General features: G+C 36.0%; 2 long non-coding RNA genes across 2 annotated transcripts; one reads left to right on the top strand and one right to left on the bottom strand.

Annotated features, from left to right (window-relative positions):
* Positions 1-3,236: 3,236 nt before the first annotated feature.
* Positions 3,237-10,645, bottom strand: LOC136851503 (uncharacterized). The gene is made up of 4 exons (XR_010856898.1): positions 10,523-10,645; positions 6,519-7,490; positions 5,060-5,770; positions 3,237-4,243 (listed from the first exon to the last, which is right to left on the bottom strand). It is a non-coding gene; the product is annotated as an uncharacterized lncRNA (long non-coding RNA).
* A 4,398-nt stretch (positions 10,646-15,043) lies between these two features.
* LOC136851502 (uncharacterized) lies at positions 15,044-22,393 on the top strand. Its single transcript, XR_010856897.1, has 5 exons — positions 15,044-15,140; positions 18,168-19,131; positions 19,880-20,000; positions 20,167-20,566; positions 21,381-22,393. It is a non-coding gene; the product is annotated as an uncharacterized lncRNA (long non-coding RNA).
* The last annotated feature ends 2,533 nt before the right edge of the window (positions 22,394-24,926 follow it).

Here is a 24,926-nt window from a genome sequence, read left to right as displayed (position 1 = left end):
AGGAACATTGAGACGCTTCAGTAAAGCATAAATTGAGTAGAATTGCTTTAGCAATATTATAAGGGGTACTTCAGCAACAGAGAGAAATAATAGAATGAAAAAACACCGTCAAACCATAATTTGTAGGTCAGAGAGAGAGAGAGAGAGAGAGAGAGAGAGAGAGAGAGAGAGAGAGAGAGAGAGAGAGAGAGAGAGAGAGAGGGTTGTAAAGCATGCAAGATTTCTGATGCCACTTGTTAAAAGCGAACAGAGTTTCTTCTACAGCGCAGGAAAATGTGTGCAGTTCTGAAGCTCAAAGAAATCTTGGGATTTTACTAGGTATTTCTGTGCTAGCTTTTACAGAAGACTGAAGAAACGCCCCTGAATATGTAGTGTGTGTGAGTGCTTTCAAATTCACAAAGGAAGGAAGTCCAGTAAGAATGGAAGGGTGAGAATAAAATGAAGGAATTGGAATTGGGATACAGCATTGGCGACAACGGCCAAGAGCTGGGATATATGATGAGGTATTCAGCGCTGAAAGGGAAATTCAGAGTGGAAACGTCTGTGTAACAGGAGGAAAACCTCGTAGCTGCACTAAGAAACGACTGTTGGGAGAGGGTTGAGGAAAGTAAGATGGAAGAAAGAGAATATAAACGAAAGTATACAGTAATACAAGGAATGAAAGGGGCTGCAGACTTTTGTTAATGGGGACAAGTTGCACAGTTGAGAATCCTCAAATTTACAATTTCTCAACCATTGATTGTAATGGTCACGTGGTATATAATAACCAAGAAGCCACTACATTATTATTATTCAGAAAATGAGCCCTGTTCATATGGAACAAGCTCAAAGGGGCCACTGACTTGAAATTCAAGCTTCCAAAGAATATTATGGAGTTCAATTGAGAAGTATCAGAAGATAATGGGAATTAACAAATATTATAATAGTATTAAATAGCTTTTAGGCTTCCTCTGTTGTGCTAAGGCCCTAGTATCCCATATTGCTAAATGAGTGTTAAGAAACTTCGTGAGAACTGACTTAAAAGCTGAAATACAGAGAAGTCCTTGTACAACAAATGTTCATTTTGGCATTACACAACTCAACTTTTCCATTGTACAATTTAAAAGTTCAGTGTTTACAAAAAGAATAATTGAATATCCTTTAGATCATATCACAAAAAAATCAATGGAAATTGTATAGACTTTGACAATACATAATTTCATATAAAGTTTTATACTTTATCCTTAAAAAAACGGAAAAAACTCCATATATCAAGACACTGTTGGTGTACTGGAAATTCTGTAAAAGTTACGTAATCTATAATTTACAGATGAAATATAGTTACTCAGGCCATTTACGTTAACAAAGCCACAAGCACCTGAAATATTTCTTTGTTAAAACTGAACTATAAACCTCAATTGTTTTACTGCTTTCTTCTTGAGCTGCAACAACTCTCTTCAAGTCAGTTGTCACATCTGAGAACTATTTGAATGACTGGCTGATCTAGGGCTCTCTGTTGACACTTGTTTCAAGATTTCCCTCTGATAACTATCTTACATTTTACTGGGGCATTGAAATCTCTCTATACTCCATATGGCTACTTTATATAACTTCACAATGAGTCATTCACACCACTAAATCTCTCCTCCTTTACTTTCCATCATTTCCTGGAGTCCTCACCACTTAGCTATCCAACTTTAGCAAACCTTTTGGGAGTCGAACAGTAGAATGTGAATGTGATAAAATGGTTTCACAAAACAATTTTATGATAAAAGTTAAGAAATTACCAACAAATTAAACATCAATCCTATGTTAATCTTTTCTCCACAACAAAATCCTGGAAAATAATTTGACACATTTGGTGCTACTAGAATTTTGTCAAATTGTTTACAAGATGAGTTTAATCCTTCAATAAAGTGTACCTATCAAAGTAGCATGGAGCAGAATGAACCATTCTCATAAGTGATTTTGCCTTGTTCATATACAGTACAGTGGACCCCTGCCTATTCGCGGTTCTGGATTAGCGGTTTCACCCATTCGCGGATTGCTCTGTGGAACATATATACACATTATTCATGGAAAATTCGCCTATTCGCGGTATTTTTCATAGAGAAATGTTTACAAATGACTGTATTTTCATATTTTCTTGACTAAATGCATTTTTTGTGATAAAACTACTCAAATAGTCAGGTATAAGCAATTTTTTAAGGTTTTTTTGGTGTTTTGAACTATCAAAAAAAGCAGTTATAAGCGTTTTTAGAGGGTTTTAAGTATTCGCGGATTTGAGCTATTCATGGGGGATATCAGTACGCATCCCCGCGAATACCGGGGTCGACTATTTAAAAAACTTATTAACTATACAAAGCTCCCATTACTACGGCTATTTCTGGAAATTCTGGACCATCCAACACCAGCAGCGTCTTGAAATATGCAGAGATGCCATGATGATAATGATCCTGATAAAATTACCAGCAGTACATTCCATATTTACTCTTCTTTGAAGATCACGTTTAATTAATTAGTTAAGCAATGCATTCTTTTCATGGCAGATTTTTTTTACATAATAGTTAAAATCAAACCGACAAGAAATTCAAGTAAAAACGATTTACAATATTTTGAAACATACAGAGCTAACTACTGGTTGATATCAACCTGATAAGAAATTTCATTATAAAACCATGCAAAATATTTTGAAACTCAAAGGTATTCAGAAGCTGCTAGGTAATTGCTAAGTCAAACAATATCATGTACAGTATTCTGAAACAAAGTGAGCTGCTTTAACTGATAAGAAATTCAAGGGAAAATACTATGTACAGTATTTTTAAACAATGAGGTACCTGACCATTGATGGCAAACTGACGAGAATTCTAATAAAAAAACTATACAGTACTCTTCAAACATACTGAGCTACCTGACAGTTGAAATCTAAATGATGAGAATTTTAATAAACAAAACTATGCACAGTATTCTCCAACAAACTGAGCTACCTGACACCTGAAATCAAACTGATGAGACTTTTACTTGTAAACTACGAAATTTAAGTGAAAAACAATCCATTCAGGATCACATTGAGCTACCTGACAGCTAATATAGAATTAGTATATTTAAAAACTGGATCTTTCCTAGATAGTGACCGCCCAGCAAAGCTCAAGGGTCGTTATCTGGGACTAATATTCCTTTGGGGTCATTATGATATTTACAGTCTTTTGTTTATATCTTTAAGGTCATCCCCAACGGGCTTGTACTAAACACGCTGCAAAGGTGGATACATACCGGGATAAAACCCTTGGAAAGATCCTAAAAACCTACCAAACAATGATACTAAACTGTTAAAAAATCTAGGTAAAGACCATTCATCTTTGAATATGCTGTACTGAGCAGAATGATAACTGATAAACTGTCAAGAAATTTAAGCAAAATATATATAAAAAAAAACTATGCATGCTGACTTACACTGAGCTACCTATACTAGCTGATACCAAACTGAAGAATTCTGAAACATACTGAACTACCAAATTCCTGATACTGATATGTTAATCTACATTAAAGCACCTGAACTACTCCATATGCTAGGAATTCACGATTTTTACAACATTATGAAGTTGCAATAAGTAATACTTTACCCTTGCTAAATTGTGTGTTAACAGGAACTGTTGCGAATCCGATCAAAATTCTCACACTACTGAAAACTATGCCTGTGCGAGTTTTAGTAATGAAATGTGAGGAAAATGGTGTATTCTCTGTATACCAAACTATGACTAACTGAAACATGATCGATTATTCAATGACTATTTCCAACATTAATGATTATTCCATGACTATTACCAACATTAATGATTATTCCATGACTATTACCAACATTAATGATTATTCCATGACTATTTCCAACATTAATATTATTCCATGACTATTTCCAACAGTAATGATTATTCAGTAACTATTCCCACCATCCAGGATCATTAAATTAATTTCCATCATTAACGAATATTCAATGACTATTTCCAACATCAATGATTATTCGGTGACTATTACCAACACTAATGGTTATTCAGCCATTTTCCCTGCTACATCTCTTCCATTACCATACCAACAGTTAACAACAGTGAACAACCATTATTTCTGACAAATTGATGGGCAAATTTGATCTTCTGAACGAAGTTGTTTCATGATGTATAAGCTCCTCCTCTTCTTTTTGCACAGCAGGTTGTTCTCCTGGAATTCCAGGCAACATCTGAGGTGTCTGTTTAACTGGTCACATTCTGATCTGAAGAGACGAGAGAAAATTTAAGTCAGTCAAGGAAAACGGGAAGTTTTTTATTTATTTTCTTTGCTTATAAGGCATCAAAACAATGACAATAATTAGCTGTTGCCAGGCCTCCACGATCTTATACCTAAGTCTTTATTACTAAGAGGGTCAGAGATGGGGCCTTGGCTGCTACTGAAATCTTCGTAATTTATGAAGATCATCATTCTACACTTCATCTCAGCTCCAACAATAGTAACTGTTGATGGAATATGAAAAATCTGTCCACAATGTACACTTCACTAAAAACTGATAGGGACTTCAGTGCAAATCAATTATCATCAATTATAACCCAGTGTTTCACCACCTTCTCTTCTACAAAGAATAAAGACTGCTGTAAATAGGCTGCTAATGTATTTATTTTTACCGAATATGACCATTGGCCAATTGTTGTCCAATATTGACGTGGAGAAGAAAAGAATTTTAAGGAAGATTGAGAGGACGCTATACAAAAATTAATTCAAATGATGCAGCCATCCTATTTAATAAGGTTTGTTTCAGAGAGGGTCTACTTCCTTATTATTATTATTATTATCTATATCACATAGGTTAACGAACCAACCTCTCCAGCCACTAAAGACCTATGCTTTACAAGATTCTCGTTTTCTTTAGTGCTGCCAATCAGAGTTTGCTCTGCGTTCCTGATTCTCTGGTCTCTACTATCAAATGCACTGTTCAAGGAATAAAAAATAATAATAAAAAAATGGTACACCTTCTCAAAATACAATCTTCAAGGAAACCATGATAACATTTCACAGTAAATACGTCTACACTCACCATAATCAGATCTGTCGTTGTTGAAGGTCAAGCTGTTGAAGGTTGCTGAATAGTCTGGTTTCTTCACAATCCATCTAGTATGGAGGACACTATGGATGCCCCAAGCATCAACATCCTCTGGGCCTCCAATTCTTTGACTTTGTGAAAATGTTCTTTCCGTGTTCACTATCATTTCACTTCCACAAATCTCCACTTATCTCCAGTCTGGCTTCTCACAGTTCTCGTCCAAGTGAGGCCTGGGTCCTCCTGTTCTTTGACTTTTGTGAAAATTTGTTCTTTCCGTGTTCACTATCATTTCACTGCCACAAATCTCCACTTATCTCAGTCTGGCTTTCACAGTTCTCGTTCAAGTAGTTCTAGGTCCTCCAATTCGTGTGTGTTGTGTCATTTCCACTTCCCTAGAAAGATATTCAACTTTAGATTTTCTTCATTAAAGCACTCTCTCTATCTTTAAATCGACTTCTCCTGGGTACTGATATTTCTAGATCATTTCCACTAGGGCTCTGACAAGGCTCTTGTCTTTTCTAGAATTCTATAAAACTCTCTTCATCACCAATATTATCACCTTGGGACATCTCATGTCATCTTTGAATTTGTTATCATTAACTAATTCTCTATTCTTTCCTTTTCGTGTCGTTTCATCTTGTAGCAAATTCCCACCGGGAAACTCAACGAGTGGGTAACCATCTTCCACCAGGTGCTGTAATGACCCTGCAAAGAAAAAGAACTATGTAGAAAGCTAAATTTACTTGAAAAAGTTATGGTATTTTAGACACTCCCCCTTAATACCCTGACCAAGATAGTTTACCTACACACATCCAGATCTTACGCAGTAAAGCTACACAATTGGTGAACGATTAAAACAGTGAATATTCCAAGTACAGATTAATGTTACGAGTGATATGCATAACAACAGACAATTAATGCAAGTCGATTCTAAACAAGGAAAGCAGCCTGAAAGGTCACTTGTAAGAGCCAAGCTCAGCGCAATAATTTCGGTAACGTCATGGCAGATGGGAAGATGATTAATCCATCGTTACAGCAGAAAGTTAAAACATTTTTGGCATGTATCGACCTTTACTCACTAATAAACCCTAGAGCTGATGATAATGACTTTTTATTTTCTAAGGATATTACGCCAGATAACATGTTCATTATTATTATTATTATTATTATTATTATTATTATTATTATTATTATTATTATTATTATTATTGTTTATAAAATTGAAAAGACCAAATATAAAATCAATTCCACTGATGCTGCCATTCTCTTTATTATTATTATTATTATTATTATTATTATTATTATTATTATTATTATTATTATTATTATTATTATTATTATTAAAATAGTTTTACCAGGACACTGAGCTGATTATCAGCTCTCACAGGACTTTGTATTTACTTAAACTTTTTATATATATATATTTTGTTAATTACAAACCTCATAAACTTACCAGTTTATAATGTCAGGCTAATCCATCTCTCTACCTCGACACTCTTCGTTGCGAGATGTGAAATAGTCTTGATACGAAGTGAAGACTGCTCGTTCTTTACAGATGATCCCACTGGCCTTTTGCCAGCACAGGCTCTTGTCCTCGGGCTGGACGCACGAGAGCAGGAGCCTGATTCGATACATCGTTATAAAGTCAATTCGATGCACAAAAAAAGGGCTGCGATACAAACGAGGTGTGCCGATGCAAAGGCAACAACTCCTACCTTAAAATACAGTAGAACGAGCAAGGGAGCCGTTTCAAAGGCATTTGCAATTACTACTACTACTGCTGTTGTTACTAATTTGATTTCTTGTAAAATCCACGAAGTTTTTTCATTGAAACTTATATTCGCGTTACATTGGATCATTCGTCAAAAATTGATATGTGCAAACTTTTATGCTTTCGAATGACTAAATGAAGTAGAGATAAGTTTTATATCTACAACTTGCCTAACTTGATCATTCGGCTATTCTAGGACTAACAACAGCTTAAATTCGCGCGTTGGTTACGGGAAACTTAATTTCCAAAAGTGAAGTAAACTAGCTTATTAACTTGGCAATTCTATCTGATTCCAAAATCGAAACATATGACACATATAAATGAGTTGTTTCTAAAAAAAATGAATAATGGTCGTCTGGGATGTTTAATTCAAACTCGAATGGCAATCTGAAAGGTTCATGAAAAAAAAGATCGAACGTCGTAATTAAGCCTCCAGGAATAAGTTAATTTAAATTCGTTCTGAAAGCACAGGAAGACGACGCCCCAAGGAGCCAGTTATTTAACAAGATTTCTCAGGTTTTATCGACATGACTTTTAAAGTTCCCCCGATGTATCGAAAACACTTTATAAAGCTGTTATCGAATTGCTTTACTGATGTACTACCGAAGTGACTACATAGAATCGACGCCTCTGTAGACCTTGAAGCGGTCTCGTCTGAAACGAAAATGGATCTACATTAATTACTTATTATAGTAAAGTCCTTCGACACAAATAATTCGAGATGATTCAGTCCTTAGTTGCAAAGACATGAAACTAATGATTTCTTAGGTTATGTAACTGAAGGGAGGAAATGAAAATGATTGATGGTAGTTTCCTATGTCTCGTTCAAGAATCGAGTTGCTATAAATTTTGTTTAAATACTAAATGATAATGTAATAATAAATTTAGGCCAAAGCCCAAGTAAGCGTGGGACCTATAATGAGGTTGATGAGGTCATTCAGCGAAAGGAAATTGACAGTAAAAGGTTTGAAAGGTGTAACAGGAGGAAATTGACAGTAAAAGGTTTGCAATGTCTAACAGGAGGAAAACCTCAAAGCAGTTGCACTATGAAACAGTGGTTAGGAACGGGTTGAGGAAAGTAAGATTGAAGAGAGAATTTGAGCGGAGGTACAGTAAAAGGAATGGAATGGGTTGCAGCTACGGGTAGAATGGACACTGTCCAGAACATCGAGTTAATGCCTACAGTGCACTGAGTGAGGTGCACTGACGGCGCTACCCGCCCTTGCGGAGTCTATCTCATTGAAGGTATATAAAAAGACAGCTAGCTATGCGTGTGCGAAGGTATTTTGATAATTTCTTACGTGGATATTACACGAGGACGTTATTCGAAATACCATGAACCATTGTTGTCTATGAGGCTGGCCAAGACAGAAGTTTTTATATTGATGGGAACTGCAGTGGAACTATACTTAGAACGAACAAATAATGGTTACAATAAAAAGTAATTTTGGCTGAAATAAAATGAATGTGTGTTAAAAGGTCGGTACAATAAAATATTTTCCACATATGGGGTTAATATATATATGTATGTATATATATATATATATATATATATATATATATATATATATATATATATATTTGTATATATATATATATATATATATATATATTTGTATATATATATATATTTGTATATATATGTATATTATATATATATGTATATTATATATATATGTATATATATATATACTGTATATATATATATATATATATATATATATATATGTATATATATATATATATATATATATATATATATATATATATATATATATATATATATATATATATATATATGGTAGATGCCTTTGACTACATCAAAATTAAACATTCCATCTTACACTGAAAAAGTCCTGAAAATAATCCTGAAATTCCACGGTTTTAAAAATACTGACCTCCTGCAAACGCCCACGAAAAATCCCAAGTTATTTAAAGTTGTCATAATAGTTACAACCTGTATAAATCACGGATGCAAATTCCTGAGATGTATGATAGTATTGCACCATCCCCGATTCTGTTGCCATGCCTCTAGGTTAGGTTAGGTTATTTTAGGTTCAGGTAGATTAAAACCTTAAAGTAATTTCGGTGTGAGAAACATAACGAGATTATTTCCAATAAAATTCTATGGTTAGTTTTTAAGATATGGCGTCCCGCTTTTTTCAGGGAAAGGTCTCGGTACTTGGTTACGTCTCGGGAAAATGTTTCCAGGATTTTCCTTCTAATCCTCAACCAACGGAACAGCATGGGGTGTGGCTCAAATTCCATTTCCGAAAAGGAAAGTTGTAAGCGAGCAATTCATGACGATTTCAAAAAGCCTGCTTTCAATTCCTGACGAAAGATACCCAGCCGTATGAATGCAAAAATGCCAGTATATTATTATTATTATTATTATTATTATTATTATTATTATTATTATTATTATTCAGAAGGCGAACCCCGTTCATATGGAACAAGCCCACCAAAGGGGCCACTGACTTAAAATCCAAGTTCCCAAAGAATACGGCGTATAGGCTATTTGATAACAGTTACAGAAGGTAATAGGGAATACAGCAAGCAGATTTCAGTCATCGGAGGAAAAATAAAGATAAAAATGTACGCAAATCGTCACATGCAAGGAGAATTGCTTAGGGTAGCAACGCATTGTATCTTCGCTCAAACTTTTGAGGTTTCGATTGCCTACCATCCTCTCAGGGATGTCTGCCAATCGACCATTTCTCTCACCTAGGTTTCAGTGGCACCTACCCACTGAGAAAACTGCACAAAAAAAAAACTACCCAATCTGTAAATGTCCTTTCTTGATTTGCATAACACTTTTAGAATATATTCTCTTAATAACGGGAAAAGCTTGGCGGGAGGCATTTTCCCCGAGATGTGAACCGAGTACCGGGACCTTTGCCTGAAAAGACCGGGACGCCGTATCTTAAAAACTAACCATAAAATTTTCTTGAAAATAACCTCATCATGTTTCCCACACCCAAATTACACAGACGTTTCATCTCTACCCTAACCTAACCTAGGGGCACGGTAAAAAAAACCGGGGCTGGTGCAATACTAACATACATCTCAGGAATTTGCCGGCGGGACGCCATGTTGAATACCAGCCCCTCTTGGGGGATTAACGTAAAAAAATAAACAAAAGACGGTAAATTTCTCTGATTATTTATGTAAATTTTTCAAGTTATCTCACCTGTCCTGCTTCATATACACCCATTTCATATTGTTCAGTAAATATTTCATTAATAAATATCTCCGCGCGGAGCTCTTTCTTAAATTAAAACTCCGGGTTCTGCACGGCCCAATGTAGGAAGGCCCTTCGAAATTCATCCTTGTTGGATGGGCGAGTTCAAAGGTTCACATCATGCCTCTCATCCCCTTCAAAGCTTTCCACACTTACGCTTAAAGTTTCACCATTGCCCCAGAACACGACTGCGTTCAGCAACATCAAAATTTCCTAAAAAATCCGAGATTTGAAAAAGTAAACGAAGGCCATACAGCTTCGTCACGAACATCGCAAACCACGTTGCTCGAAAACGCACGAAATTTGACATTTCACGACCACAAACGCCCCTCCGCAGACATTCTCAAGATTGTTAGAGGTTTATTAAAAACCTCCAACGTCTACAGAACCCGGATGATTCCCCCAAGAACTAAAAAAAGCACTGATTTAAAATGCCTTTCCTTACCGAGGTCCCGTCTTCTCTTCAAGATGGTTCCTTGTTCACTATTTACCAAGGCGAGCGTTCATTCTTCTTCTTGTTCAGATCTGAAGTACACCGGGTCTCTGCAGTTGGGGTACAAGCTCTGGCAACAATCTGCCTCGGCCAATCAGAGGCCTTCACGACGCCTGAACAATATTTCTATCACCACCTTTTATGAGTTTGTGAATATTCGAGCATTTAAGGAATTAAGTGAAAGGAATGAATTGATAAGTGGATGAATATAGATAGGGAAAATGAAATGACCGGGACAATGATAAGTCGAAGATGTGAGGAAGCGTAATCCCAAATGTATCCCACATATGCATACATACACACATAACGCATCAAAATATGGTTGGGCTATGACGCGTCCATACTCATGTGCATTTACAAATTCAGTATAATCATGTCCATGCATATAATCGTCTGTATACCACGAAATTCATTAAACTCAACATAGACCCTATACAGACCAGTTTACAGACCAGTTGAATTAGAAAATGGCAAGACTTCGCTAAGGAGGCTAAACGCACAATGCCCTGAAAACATCTTCCCGAACATCGCAGGAGACTTTAGCCCTGGACATTGCTATGGAACAATAAAGACACATATAAAACAATAAACCACTCAGACCAATCATATCGCAGATCACACCCCATACCCTACAAAATAGCCAAGATCCTGAATGACATAATCACCCTGTACACAAAGATTAAATACACGCTAAGCTCAGCGACTGAATTCGTAGACAGCCAGAAAACTAAACAAGAACCACCACCAACAAAAGTAAGAGAGAGAGAGAGAGAGAGAGAGAGAGAGAGAGAGAGTGAGAGACTTAGAGAGAGAGGACAAACAGGAATTGCTTATCAGTGCATTTCTTCTATAAAGTTTTCGACAACCACAGTCTAGCTAGATAAGAGAGAAGAGAGAGAGAGAGAGAGAGAGAGAGAGAGAGAGAGAGAATCTGATATCCAATCACGCAGTGAAAGGTAACCCATTCAGTTTCATCCAAGTGTGGAGAAGGGCGAGAATTATGAGAGACGATGAAGGGGAAAATGGCGCAAGATCTCATCTCGAGTCAATGACTTCGAGAAACAGACAGAGAGAGAGATTGAAAGATACTGCTTTGTGCTCAGGAAGCTGAATCCCTCTCTCGACCAAGAGTGTTAATCTAATGTTTATCTAAGTGGGCGTTAAAGAAAGATAAACATGACCTTTTTTTCTCTTTTTCTTTTTGTGGTAATTTCTGAAATAGAAACATCAAAATATTTCTCAGTGCGTTATATTTTTCCTGATTAGTAATTATTTGTATGTCTGCTACAAGTTGTGTTATCTAAATAGAATTTAGCAGTCATCATGATATGGGCAGTTGACAGTCCTTCCTGCGCTGTTTCTCTCTCTCTCTCTCTCTCTCTCTCTCTCTCTCTCTCTCTCTCTCTCTCTCTCATTTAGGTAGAGAGAGAGAGAGATACATGATTTTTATTTCGGATAAGAAATGAAACCTACTCTCTCTCTCTCTCTCTCTCATTTCTCTCTCTCTCTCTACTCTCTCTCTCTCTCTCTCAGTTATTAAGGGATGAAACACATTCATTTAAAGGAAGCAAAGCGCCTCTCTCTCTCTCTCTCTCTCTCTCTCTCTCTCTCTCTCTCTCTCTCTCTCCCTTTCGTGTTTAGTTATTACAGGGAGGAATCAGATTCATTTAAGGGAAACATAAGACTCTCTCTCTCTCTCTCTCTCTCTCTCTCTCTCTCTCTCTCTCTCTCTCTCTCTCTCTCTCTCATATCTTGTTCATTTAGGAAGGAAACAAATGATGAAAAGTAAGAATCTCTCTCTCTCTCTCTCTCTCTCTCTCTCTCTCTCTCTCTCTCTCTCTCTGAGACTTCATTTCCCCTTTATCACTCACTGACTGTCCTTCATATTTGTTGACTCTCACAATTCCCTCATTCTTTCCACACTGTTTCATATCGTTTCTCAAATAAATGTGACGACTCTGTCCATTGCCTTTTTCTCTCTCTCTCTCTCTCTCTCTCTCTCTCTCTCTCTCTCTCTCTCTCTCTCTCTGTCAAAATCTGGAGAAGTGTAAGTGATAAGGTATCAATATTTACGTAGTGTTCTCTGTGATATAAGTAGGTATTCCAAAGAATTCAGATATTACCTAAGATGGTTTTACACTTTGCAATAATATTTTTGTATTTTGTTGCTATAATAATAATAATAATAATAATAATAATAATAATAATAATAATAATAATTTTAATAATAATAATAATAGTATTTTTATTACTATAATTGAAAAAATTAAACAAGCCAACAACGGTCATTGACTTGAAATTCAAGCTTCCAAATAATAATAATAATAATAATAATAATAATAATAATAATAATAATAATAATAATAATAATAATGAAAAATTAACTTTTCATATATTAAGCATCATTATTCTCAAATATATTCAAAGTTCTCCATCCCATTAAATAAAAGATGAAAATGTCAATCATTTCGAGAAATTACAGAGCTTTGGAGACACTGCCATAATCCGCTTTCAGTCAACTTGAACGGATAATATAATGGTAGGGAAAACTCCTATTCGTTCTGAAATGATATGCAAAGATTCTGGACGATTTCCTATCGTTCTGTTTTTTCATAATTATCCAAATCTTTATGTCCGTTTTAGTTTCACGTGTTTTAAGTTTTGATCGAGTTCTGGTGGTCTCAGTGTGAAGATTGTATTCTGAGACGATGGGAGTTCCATGAGTGTTGTTGATCTGGGCGTGTTACTGTGTTTGTGTGTTTGGGGAGGGGGTTGGTTTCTGCTGGTAACCCTCCCCAATCCCAGCCCCACACTGGTGTAATGGCTAGCTCATTTTAAAGGGCTGGTTATTCGTCATCTCTCTCTCTCGCTCTCGTAGGCGTTTGGTGCAAGTTGGTTGCTTAGGTCTTCTCTCTCTCTCTCTCTCTCTCTCTCTCTCTCTCTCTCTCTCTTAGCGTCGCCCGATTACATGTGTTCCTTCTGTTATTCGCTATTGCTTCAGAAATGCCTGTCAGTTCGGGTGGCGGTGTGGTCGTACGCTCTCTCTCTCTCTCTCTCTCTCTCTCTCTCTCTCTCTCTCTCTCTCTCTCTCTCGATGGTATTTGTCACTTATTAGTTTCTTGCGCTTCTGCGCATGACAGCTGGGAGAAATTCAGTTTCATAAACAGCCTTTAGGTAAGTTTTTTTTTTTTCCAAAAACCATGTAGATCTTCGAGCTTCGAGACGGCGCATGCGTCGACTGTCTGATACTGCGTCAGTAGTTTTAATGGCGTTTCCTCCATTTCTGGTCTCGTTCGGTGCTCATGACTTTCCTGCAAGTAATATGAGAGAGAGAGAGGTAACTTTTCTCTAAAAATTAGGAGCAAACTTTACAACAAATCTAAAGATTACGTGAATTTCAGCTTCCTGAATACTAACAAGGACTACCAACAAAAGTAGAGAGAGAGAGAGAGAGAGAGAGAGAGAGAGAGACTCGAGACTGCCGGGAAAATGCAATTCATCCATTAAAGGCAAGACAGAAACTCCTCCAGGCAATTCCGTGTGATGAGACAAAGAACAATGTCAGTATTGCCAAGAATCTTCTTATTGGGTCACGGAACTGGAACGCAGTCTTGTCTTCCATGGAAATAATCCACTTCTCACTATTCACTTGGAACCCAATTTTAAGTTCCACTTTGTCCTCTGAGACTCGGACGAGAGTTGGAAAATTCTCTCTCTCTCTCTCTCTCTCTCTCTCTCTCTCTCTCTCTCTCTCTCTCTCTCTCTCTTACTTTTGTTGGTGGTGGTTCTTGTTTAGTTTTCTGGCTGTCTACGAATTCAGTCGCTGAGCTTAGCGTGTATTTAATCTTTGTGTACAGGGTGATTATGTCATTCAGGATCTTGGCTATTTTGTAGGGTATGGGGTGTGATCTGCGATATGATTGGTCTGAGTGGTTTATTGTTTTATATGTGTCTTTATTGTTCCATAGCAATGTCCAGGGCTAAAGTCTCCTGCGATGTTCGGGAAGATGTTTTCAGGGCATTGTGCGTTTAGCCTCCTTAGCGAAGTCTTGCCATTTTCTAATTCAACTGGTCTGTAAACTGGTCTGTATAGGGTCTATGTTGAGTTTAATGAATTTCGTGGTATACAGACGATTATATGCATGGACATGATTATACTGAATTTGTAAATGCACATGAGTATGGACGCGTCATAGCCCAACCATATTTTGATGCGTTATGTGTGTATGTATGCATATGTGGGATACATTTGGGATTACGCTTCCTCACATCTTCGACTTATCATTGTCCCGGTCATTTCATTTTCCTATCTATATTCATCCACTTATCAATTCATTCCTTTCACTTAATTCCTTAAATGCTCGAATATTCACAAACTCATAAAAGGTGGTGATAGAAATATTGTTCAGGCGTCGTGAAGGCCTCTGATTGGCCGAGGCAGATTGTTGCCAGAGCTTGTACCCCAACTGCAGAGACCCGGTGTACTTCAGATCTGAACAAGAAGAAGAATGAACGCTCGCCTTGGTAAATAGTGAACAAGGAACCATCTTGAAGAGAAGACGGGACCTCGGTAAGGAAAGGCATTTTAAATCAGTTTTTTTAGTTCTTGGGGAATCATCCGGGTTCTGTAGACGTTGGAGGTTTTTAATAAACCTCTAACAATCTTGAGAATGTCTGCGGAGGGGCGTTTGTGGTCGTGAAATGTCAAATTTCGTGCGTTTTCGAGCAACGTGGTTTGCGATGTTCGTGACGAAGCTGTATGGCCTTCGTTTACTTTTCAAATCTCCGGATTTTTTAGGGAAATTTTGATGTTGCTGAACGCAGTCGTGTTCTGGGGCAATGGTGAAACTTTAAGCGTAAGTGTGGAAAGCTTTGAAGGGGATGAGAGGCATGATGTGAACCTTTGAACTCGCCCATCCAACAAGGATGAATTTCGAAGGGCCTTCCCTACATTGGGCCGTGCAGAACCCGGAGTTTTAATTCTAAGAAAGAGCTCCGCGCGGAGATATTTATTAATGAAATATTTACTGAACAATATGAAATGGGTGTATATGAAGCAGGACAGGTGAGATAACTTGAAAAATTTACATAAATAATCAGAGAAATTTACCGTCTTTTGTTTATTTTTTTACGTTAATCCCCCAAGGGGCTGGTATTCAACATGGCGTCCCGCCGGCAAATTCCTGAGATGTATGTTAGTATTGCACCAGCCCCGGTTTTTTTACCGTGCCCTAGGTTAGGTTAGGGTAGAGATGAAACGTCTGTGTAATTTGGGTGTGGGAAACATGATGAGGTTATTTTCAAGAAAATTTTATGGTTAGTTTTTAAGATACGGCGTCCCGGTCTTTTCAGGCAAAGGTCCCGGTACTCGGTTCACATCTCGGGAAAATGCCTCCCATAAGCTTTTCCCGTTATTAAGAGAATATATTCTAAAAAGTGTTATGCAAATCAAGAAAGGACATTTACAGATTGGGTAGTTTTTTTTTGTGCAGTTTTTCTCAGTGGGTAGGTGCCACTGAAACCTAGAAGTGAGAGAAATGGTCGATTGGCAGACATCCCTGAGAGGATGGTAGGCAATCGAAACCTCAAAAGTTTGAGCGAAGATACAATGCGTTGCTACCCTAAGCAATTCTCCTTGCATGTGACGATTTGCGTACATTTTTATCTTTATTTTTCCTCCGATGACTGAAATCTGCTTGCTGTATTCCTATTACCTTCTGTAACTGTTATCAAATAGCCTATACGCCGTATTCTTTGGGAACTTGGATTTTAAGTCAGTGGCCCTTTGGTGGGCTTGTTCCATATGAACGGGTTCGCCTTCTGAATAATAATAATAATAATAATAATAATAATAATAATAATAATAATATACTGGCATTTTTGCATTCATACGGCTGGGTATCTTTCGTCAGGAATTGAAAGCAGGCTTTTTGAAATCGTCATGAATTGCTCGCTTACAACTTTCCTTTCGGAAATGGAATTTGAGCCACACCCCCATGCTGTTCCGTTGGTTGAGGATTAGAAGGAAAAATCCTGGAAACATTTTCCCGAGACGTAACCAAGTACCGAGACCTTTCCCTGAAAAAAGCGGGACGCCATATCTTAAAAACTAACCATAGAATTTTATTGGAAATAATCTCGTTATGTTTCTCACACCGAAATTACTTTAAGGTTTTAATCTACCTGAACCTAAAATAACCTAACCTAACCTAGAGGCATGGCAACAGAATCGGGGATGGTGCAATACTATCATACATCTCAGGAATTTGCATCCGTGATTTATACAGGTTGTAACTATTATGACAACTTTAAATAACTTGGGATTTTTCGTGGGCGTTTGCAGGGAGGTCAGTATTTTTGGTAACCGTGGAATTTCAGGATTATTTTCAGGACTTTTTCAGTGTAAGATGGAATGTTTAATTTTGATGTAGTCAAAGGCATCTACCATATATATATATATATATATATATATATATATATATATATATATATATATATATATATATATATATATATATATATATACATACAGTATATATATATATATATATATATATATACAGTATATATATATATACATATATATATAATATACATATATATATAATATACATATATATATATAATATACATATATATACAAATATATATATATATACAATATATATATATATATATATATATATATATATATATATATATATATATATATATATATATACATACATATATATATTAACCCCGTGTGGAAAATATTTTATTGTATTGACCTTTTAAACACACATTCATTTTATTTCAGCCAAAATTACTTTTTTATTGTAACCATTATTTGTTCGTTCTAAGTATAGTTCCACTGCAGTTCCCATCAATATAAAAACTTCTGTCTTGGCCAGCCTCATAGACAACAATGGTTCATGGTATTTCGAATAACGTCCTCGTGTAATATCCACGTAAGAAATTATCAAAATACCTTCGCACACGCATAGCTAGCTGTCTTTTATATACCTTCAATGAGATAGACTCCGCAAGGGCAATGGTAGCGCCGTCAGTGCACCTCACTCAGTGCACTGTAGGCATTAACTCGATGTTCTGGACAGTGTCCATTCTACCCGTAGCTGCAACCCATTCCATTCCTTTTACTGTACCTCCGCTCAAATTCTCTCTTCAATCTTACTTTCCTCAACCCGTTCCTAACCACTGTTTCATAGTGCAACTGCTTTGAGGTTTTCCTCCTGTTAGACATTGCAAACCTTTTACTGTCAATTTCCTCCTGTTACACCTTTCAAACCTTTTACTGTCAATTTCCTTTCGCTGAATGACCTCATCAACCTCATTATAGGTCCCACGCTTACTTGGGCTTTGGCCTAAATTTATTATTACATTATCATTTAGTATTTAAACAAAATTTATAGCAACTCGATTCTTGAACGAGACATAGGAAACTACCATCAATCATTTTCATTTCCTCCTTCAGTTACATAACCTAAGAAATCATTAGTTTCATGTCTTTGCAACTAAGGACTGAATCATCTCGAATTATTTGTGTCGAAGGACTTTACTATAATAAGTAATTAATGTAGATCCATTTTCGTTTCAGACGAGACCGCTTCAAGGTCTACAGAGGCGTCGATTCTATGTAGTCACTTCGGTAGTACATCAGTAAAGCAATTCGATAACAGCTTTATAAAGTGTTTTCGATACATCGGGGAACTTTAAAAGTCATGTCGATAAAACCTGAGAAATCTTGTTAAATAACTGGCTCCTTGGGGCGTCGTCTTCCTGTGCTTTCAGAACGAATTTAAATTAACTTATTCCTGGAGGCTTAATTACGACGTTCGATCTTTTTTCATGAACCTTTCAGATTGCCATTCGAGTTTGAATTAAACATCCCAGACGACCATTATTCATTTTTTTAGAAACAACTCATTTATATGTGTCATATGTTTCGATTTTGGAATCAGATAGAATTGCCAAGTTAATAAGCTAGTTTACTTCACTTTTGAAATTAAGTTTCCCGTAACCAACGCGCGAATTTAAGCTGTTGTTAGTCCTAGAATAGCCGAATGATCAAGTTAGGCAAGTTGTAGATATAAAACTTATCTCTACTTCATTTAGTCATTCGAAAGCATAAAAGTTTGCACATATCAATTTTTGACGAATGATCCAATGTAACGCGAATATAAGTTTCAATGAAAAACTTCGTGGATTTTACAAGAAATCAAATTAGTAACAACAGCAGTAGTAGTAGTAATTGCAAATGCCTTTGAAACGGCTCCCTTGCTCGTTCTACTGTATTTTAAGGTAGGAGTTGTTGCCTTTGCATCGGCACACCTCGTTTGTATCGCAGCCCTTTTTGTGCATCGAATTGACTTTATAACGATGTATCGAATCAGGCTCCTGCTCTCGTGCGTCCAGCCCGAGGACAAGAGCCTGTGCTGGCAAAAGGCCAGTGGGATCATCTGTAAAGAACGAGCAGTCTTCACTTCGTATCAAGACTATTTCACATCTCGCAACGAAGAGTGTCGAGGTAGAGAGATGGATTAGCCTGACATTATAAACTGGTAAGTTTATGAGGTTTGTAATTAACAAAATATATATATATAAAAAGTTTAAGTAAATACAAAAGTCCTGTGAGAGCTGATAATCAGCTCAGTGTCCTGGTAAAACTATTTTAATAATAATAATAATAATAATAATAATAATAATAATAATAATAATAATAATAATAATAATAATAATAAAGAGAATGGCAGCATCAGTGGAATTGATTTTATATTTGGTCTTTTCAATTCTTATAAACAATAATAATAATAATAATAATAATAATAATAATAATAATAATAATAATAATAATAATAATAATAATGAACATGTTATCTGGCGTAATATCCTTAGAAAATAAAAAGTCATTATCATCAGCTCTAGGGTTTATTAGTGAGTAAAGGTCGATACATGCGCAAAAATAGTTTAACTTTCTGCTGTAACAATGGATTAATCATCTTCCCATCTGCCATGACGTTACCGAAATTTTTGCGCTGAGCTTGGCTCTTACAAATGACCCTTCAGGCTGCTTCCCTTGTGTAGAATCAACTTGCATTAATTGTCTGTTGTTGTGCATATCACTCGTAACATTAATCTGTACTTGGAATATTCACTGTTTTAATCGTTCACCAATTGTGTAGCTTTACTGCGTAAGATCTGGATGTGTGTAGGTAAACTATCTTGATCAGGGTATTCAGGGGGAGTGTCTAAAATACCATAACTTTTTCAAGTAAATTTAGCATTCTACATAGTTAATTTTCTTTGCAGGGTCATTACAGCACCTGGTGGAAGATGGTTACCCACTCGTTGAGTTTTCTGGTGGGAAATTGCTACAAGATGAAACGACACGAAAAGGAAGAAACTCAAAGATGACATGAGATGTCCCAAGGTGATAATATTGGTGATGAAGAGAGTTTTATAGAATTCAGAAAAGACAAGAGCCTTGTCAGAGCCCTAGTGGAAATGATCTAGAAATATCAGTACCCAGGAGAAGTCGATTTAAAGATAGAGAGAGTGCTTTAATGAAGAAAATCTAAAGTTGAATATCTTTCTAGGGAAGTGGAAATGACACAACACACACGAATTGGAGGACCTAGAACTACTTGAACGAGAACTGTGAAAAGCCAGACTGGAGATAAGTGGAGATTTGTGGCAGTGAAATGATAGTGAACACGGAAAGAACAAATTTTCACAAAAGTCAAAGAACAGGAGGACCCAGGCCTACTTGGACGAGAACTGTGAGAAGCCAGACTGGAGATAAGTGGAGATTTGTGGAAGTGAAATGATAGTGAACACGGAAAGAACATTTTCACAAAAGTCAAAGAATTGGAGGCCCAGAGGATGTTGATGCTTGGGGCATCCATAGTGTCCTCCATACTAGATGGATTGTGAAGAAACCAGACTATTCAGCAACCTTCAACAGCTTGACCTTCAACAACGACAGATCTGATTATGGTGAGTGTAGACGTATTTACTGTGAAATGTTATCATGGTTTCCTTGAAGATTGTATTTTGAGAAGGTGTACCATTTTTTATTATTATTTTTATTCCTTGAACAGTGCATTTGATAGTAGAGACCAGAGAATCAGGAACGCAGAGCAAACTCTGATTGGCAGCACTAAAGAAAACGAGAATCTTGTAAAGCATAGGTCTTTAGTGGCTGGAGAGGTTGGTTCGTTAACCTATGTGATATAGATAATAATAATAATAATAAGGAAGTAGACCCTCTCTGAAACAAACCTTATTAAATAGGATGGCTGCATCATTTGAATTAATTTTGTATAGCGTCCTCTCAATCTTCCTTAAAATTCTTTTCTTCTCCACGTCAATATTGGACAACAATTGGCCAATGGTCATATTCGGTAAAAATAAATACATTAGCAGCCTATTTACAGCAGTCTTTATTCTTTGTAGAAGAGAAGGTGGTGAAACACTGGGTTATAATTGATGATAATTGATTTGCACTGAAGTCCCTATCAGTTTTTAGTGAAGTGTACATTGTGGACAGATTTTTTCATATTCCATCAACAGTTACTATTGTTGGAGCTGAGATGAAGTGTAGAATGATGATCTTCATAAATTACGAAGATTTCAGTAGCAGCCAAGGCCCCATCTCTGACCCTCTTAGTAATAAAGACTTAGGTATAAGATCGTGGAGGCCTGGCAACAGCTAATTATTGTCATTGTTTTGATGCCTTATAAGCAAAGAAAATAAATAAAAAAACTTCCGTTTTCCTTGACTGACTTAAATTTTCTCTCGTCTCTTCAGATCAGAATGTGACCAGTTAAACAGACACCTCAGATGTTGCCTGGAATTCCAGGAGAACAACCTGCTGTGCAAAAAGAAGAGGAGGAGCTTATACATCATGAAACAACTTCGTTCAGAAGATCAAATTTGCCCATCAATTTGTCAGAAATAATGGTTGTTCACTGTTGTTAACTGTTGGTATGGTAATGGAAGAGATGTAGCAGGAAAATGGCTGAATAACCATTAGTGTTGGTAATAGTCACCGAATAATCATTGATGTTGGAAATAGTCATTGAATATTCGTTAATGATGGAAATTAATTTAATGATCCTGGATGGTGGGAATAGTTACTGAATAATCATTACTGTTGGAAATAGTCATGGAATAATATTAATGTTGGAAATAGTCATGGAATAATCATTAATGTTGGTAATAGTCATGGAATAATCATTAATGTTGGTAATAGTCATGGAATAATCATTAATGTTGGAAATAGTCATTGAATAATCGATCATGTTTCAGTTAGTCATAGTTTGGTATACAGAGAATACACCATTTTCCTCACATTTCATTACTAAAACTCGCACAGGGCATAGTTTTCAGTAGTGTGAGAATTTTGATCGGATTCGCAACAGTTCCTGTTAACACACAATTTAGCAAGGGTAAAGTATTACTTATTGCAACTTCATAATGTTGTAAAAAATCGTGAATTCCTAGCATATGGAGTAGTTCAGGGTGCTTTAATGTAGATTAACATATCAGTATCAGGAATTTGGTAGTTCAGTATGTTTCAGAATTCTTCAGTTTGGTATCAGCTAGTATAGGTAGCTCAGTGTAAGTCAGCATGCATAGTTTTTTTTTTTATATATATTTTGCTTAAATTTCTTGACAGTTTATCAGTTATCATTCTGCTCAGTACAGCATATTCAAAGATGAATGGTCTTTACCTAGATTTTTAACAGTTTAGTATCATTGTTTGGTAGGTTTTAGGATCTTTCCAAGGGTTTTTATCCCGGTATGTATCCACCTTTGCAGCGTGTTTAGTACAAGCCCGTTGGGGATGACCTTAAAGATATAAACAAAAGACTGTAAATATCATAATGACCCCAAAGGAATATTAGTCCCAGATAACGACCCTTGAGCTTTGCTGGGCGGTCACTATCTAGGAAAGATCCAGTTTTTAAATATACTAATTCTATATTAGCTGTCAGGTAGCTCAATGTGATCCTGAATGGATTGTTTTTCACTTAAATTTCGTAGTTTACAAGTAAAAGTCTCATCAGTTTGATTTCAGGTGTCAGGTAGCTCAGTTTGTTGGAGAATACTGTGCATAGTTTTGTTTATTAAAATTCTCATCATTTAGATTTCAGTTGTCAGGTAGCTCAGTATGTTTGAAGAGTACTGTATAGTTTTTTTATTAGAATTCTCGTCAGTTTGCCATCAATGGTCAGGTACCTCATTGTTTAAAATACTGTACATAGTATTTTCCTTGAATTTCTTATCAGTTAAAGCAGCTCACTTTGTTTCAGAATACTGTACATGATATTGTTTGACTTAGCAATTACCTAGCAGCTTCTGAATACCTTTGAGTTTCAAAATATTTTGCATGGTTTTATAATGAAATTTCTTATCAGGTTGATATCAACCAGTAGTTAGCTCTGTATGTTTCAAAATATTGTAAATCGTTTTTACTTGAATTTCTTGTCGGTTTGATTTTAACTATTATGTAAAAAAATCTGCCATGAAAAGAATGCATTGCTTAACTAATTAATTAAACGTGATCTTCAAAGAAGAGTAAATATGGAATGTACTGCTGGTAATTTTATCAGGATCATTATCATCATGGCATCTCTGCATATTTCAAGACGCTGCTGGTGTTGGATGGTCCAGAATTTCCAGAAATAGCCGTAGTAATGGGAGCTTTGTATAGTTAATAAGTTTTTTAAATAGTCGACCCCGGTATTCGCGGGGATGCGTACTGATATCCCCCATGAATAGCTCAAATCCGCGAATACTTAAAACCCTCTAAAAACGCTTATAACTGCTTTTTGATAGTTCAAAACACCAAAAACCTTAAAAATTGCTTATACCTGACTATTTGAGTAGTTTATCACAAAAAATGCATTTAGTCAAGAAAATATGAAAATACAGTCATTTGTAAACATTTCTCTATGAAAAATACCGCGAATAGGCGAATTTTCCATGAATAATGTGTATATATGTTCCACAGAGCAATCCGCGAATGGGTGAAACCGCTAATCCAGAACCGCGAATAGGCAGGGGTCCACTGTACTGTATATGAACAAGGCAAAATCACTTATGAGAATGGTTCATTCTGCTGCTCCATGCTACTTTGATAGGTACACTTTATTGAAGGATTAAACTCATCTTGTAAACAATTTGACAAAATTCTAGTAGCACCAAATGTGTCAAATTATTTTCCAGGATTTTGTTGTGGAGAAAAGATTAACATAGGATTGATGTTTAATTTGTTGGTAATTTCTTAACTTTTATCATAAAATTGTTTTGTGAAACCATTTTATCACATTCACATTCTACTGTTCGACTCCAAAAAGGTTTGCTAAAAGAAGTTGGATAGCTAAGTGGTGAGGACTCCAGGGAAATGATGGAAAGTAAAGGAGAGAGATTTAGTGGTGTGAATGACTCATTGTGAAGTTATATAAAGTAGCCATATGGAGTATAGAGAGATTTCAATGCCCCAGTAAAATGTAAGATAGTTATCAGAGGGAAATCTTGAAACAAGTGTCAACAGAGAGCCCTAGATCAGCCAGTCATTCAAATAGTTCTCAGATGTGACAACTGACTTGAAGAGAGTTGTTGCAGCTCAAGAAGAAAGCAGTAAAACAATTGAGGTTTATAGTTCAGTTTTAACAAAGAAATATTTCAGGTGCTTGTGGCTTTGTTAACGTAAATGGCCTGAGTAACTATATTTCATCTGTAAATTATAGATTACGTAACTTTTTACAGAATTTCCAGTACACCAACAGTGTCTTGATATATGGAGTTTTTTCCGTTTTTTTAAGGATAAAGTATAAAACTTTATATGAAATTATGTATTGTCAAAGTCTATACAATTTCCATTGATTTTTTTGTGATATGATCTAAAGGATATTCAATTATTCTTTTTGTAAACACTGAACTTTTAAATTGTACAATGGAAAAGTTGAGTTGTGTAATGCCAAAATGAACATTTGTTGTACAAGGACTTCTCTGTATTTCAGCTTTTAAGTCAGTTCTCACGAAGTTTCTTAACACTCATTTAGCAATATGGGATACTAGGGCCTTAGCACAACAGAGGAAGCCTAAAAGCTATTTAATACTATTATAATATTTGTTAATTCCCATTATCTTCTGATACTTCTCTCAATTGAACTCCATAATATTCTTTGGAAGCTTGAATTTCAAGTCAGTGGCCCCTTTGAGCTTGTTCCATATGAACAGGGCTCATTTTCTGAATAATAATAATGTAGTGGCTTCTTGGTTATTATATACCACGTGACCATTACAATCAATGGTTGAGAAATTGTAAATTTGAGGATTCTCAAC

The sequence above is a fragment of the Macrobrachium rosenbergii genome, chromosome 23 (genome assembly GCF_040412425.1).
Source record: "Macrobrachium rosenbergii isolate ZJJX-2024 chromosome 23, ASM4041242v1, whole genome shotgun sequence".
Classification (NCBI taxonomy): Eukaryota; Metazoa; Arthropoda; class Malacostraca; order Decapoda; family Palaemonidae; genus Macrobrachium; species Macrobrachium rosenbergii.
Note: the sequence above shows the minus strand (reverse complement) of the source record. Positions and strands in the feature narration are given on the sequence as shown.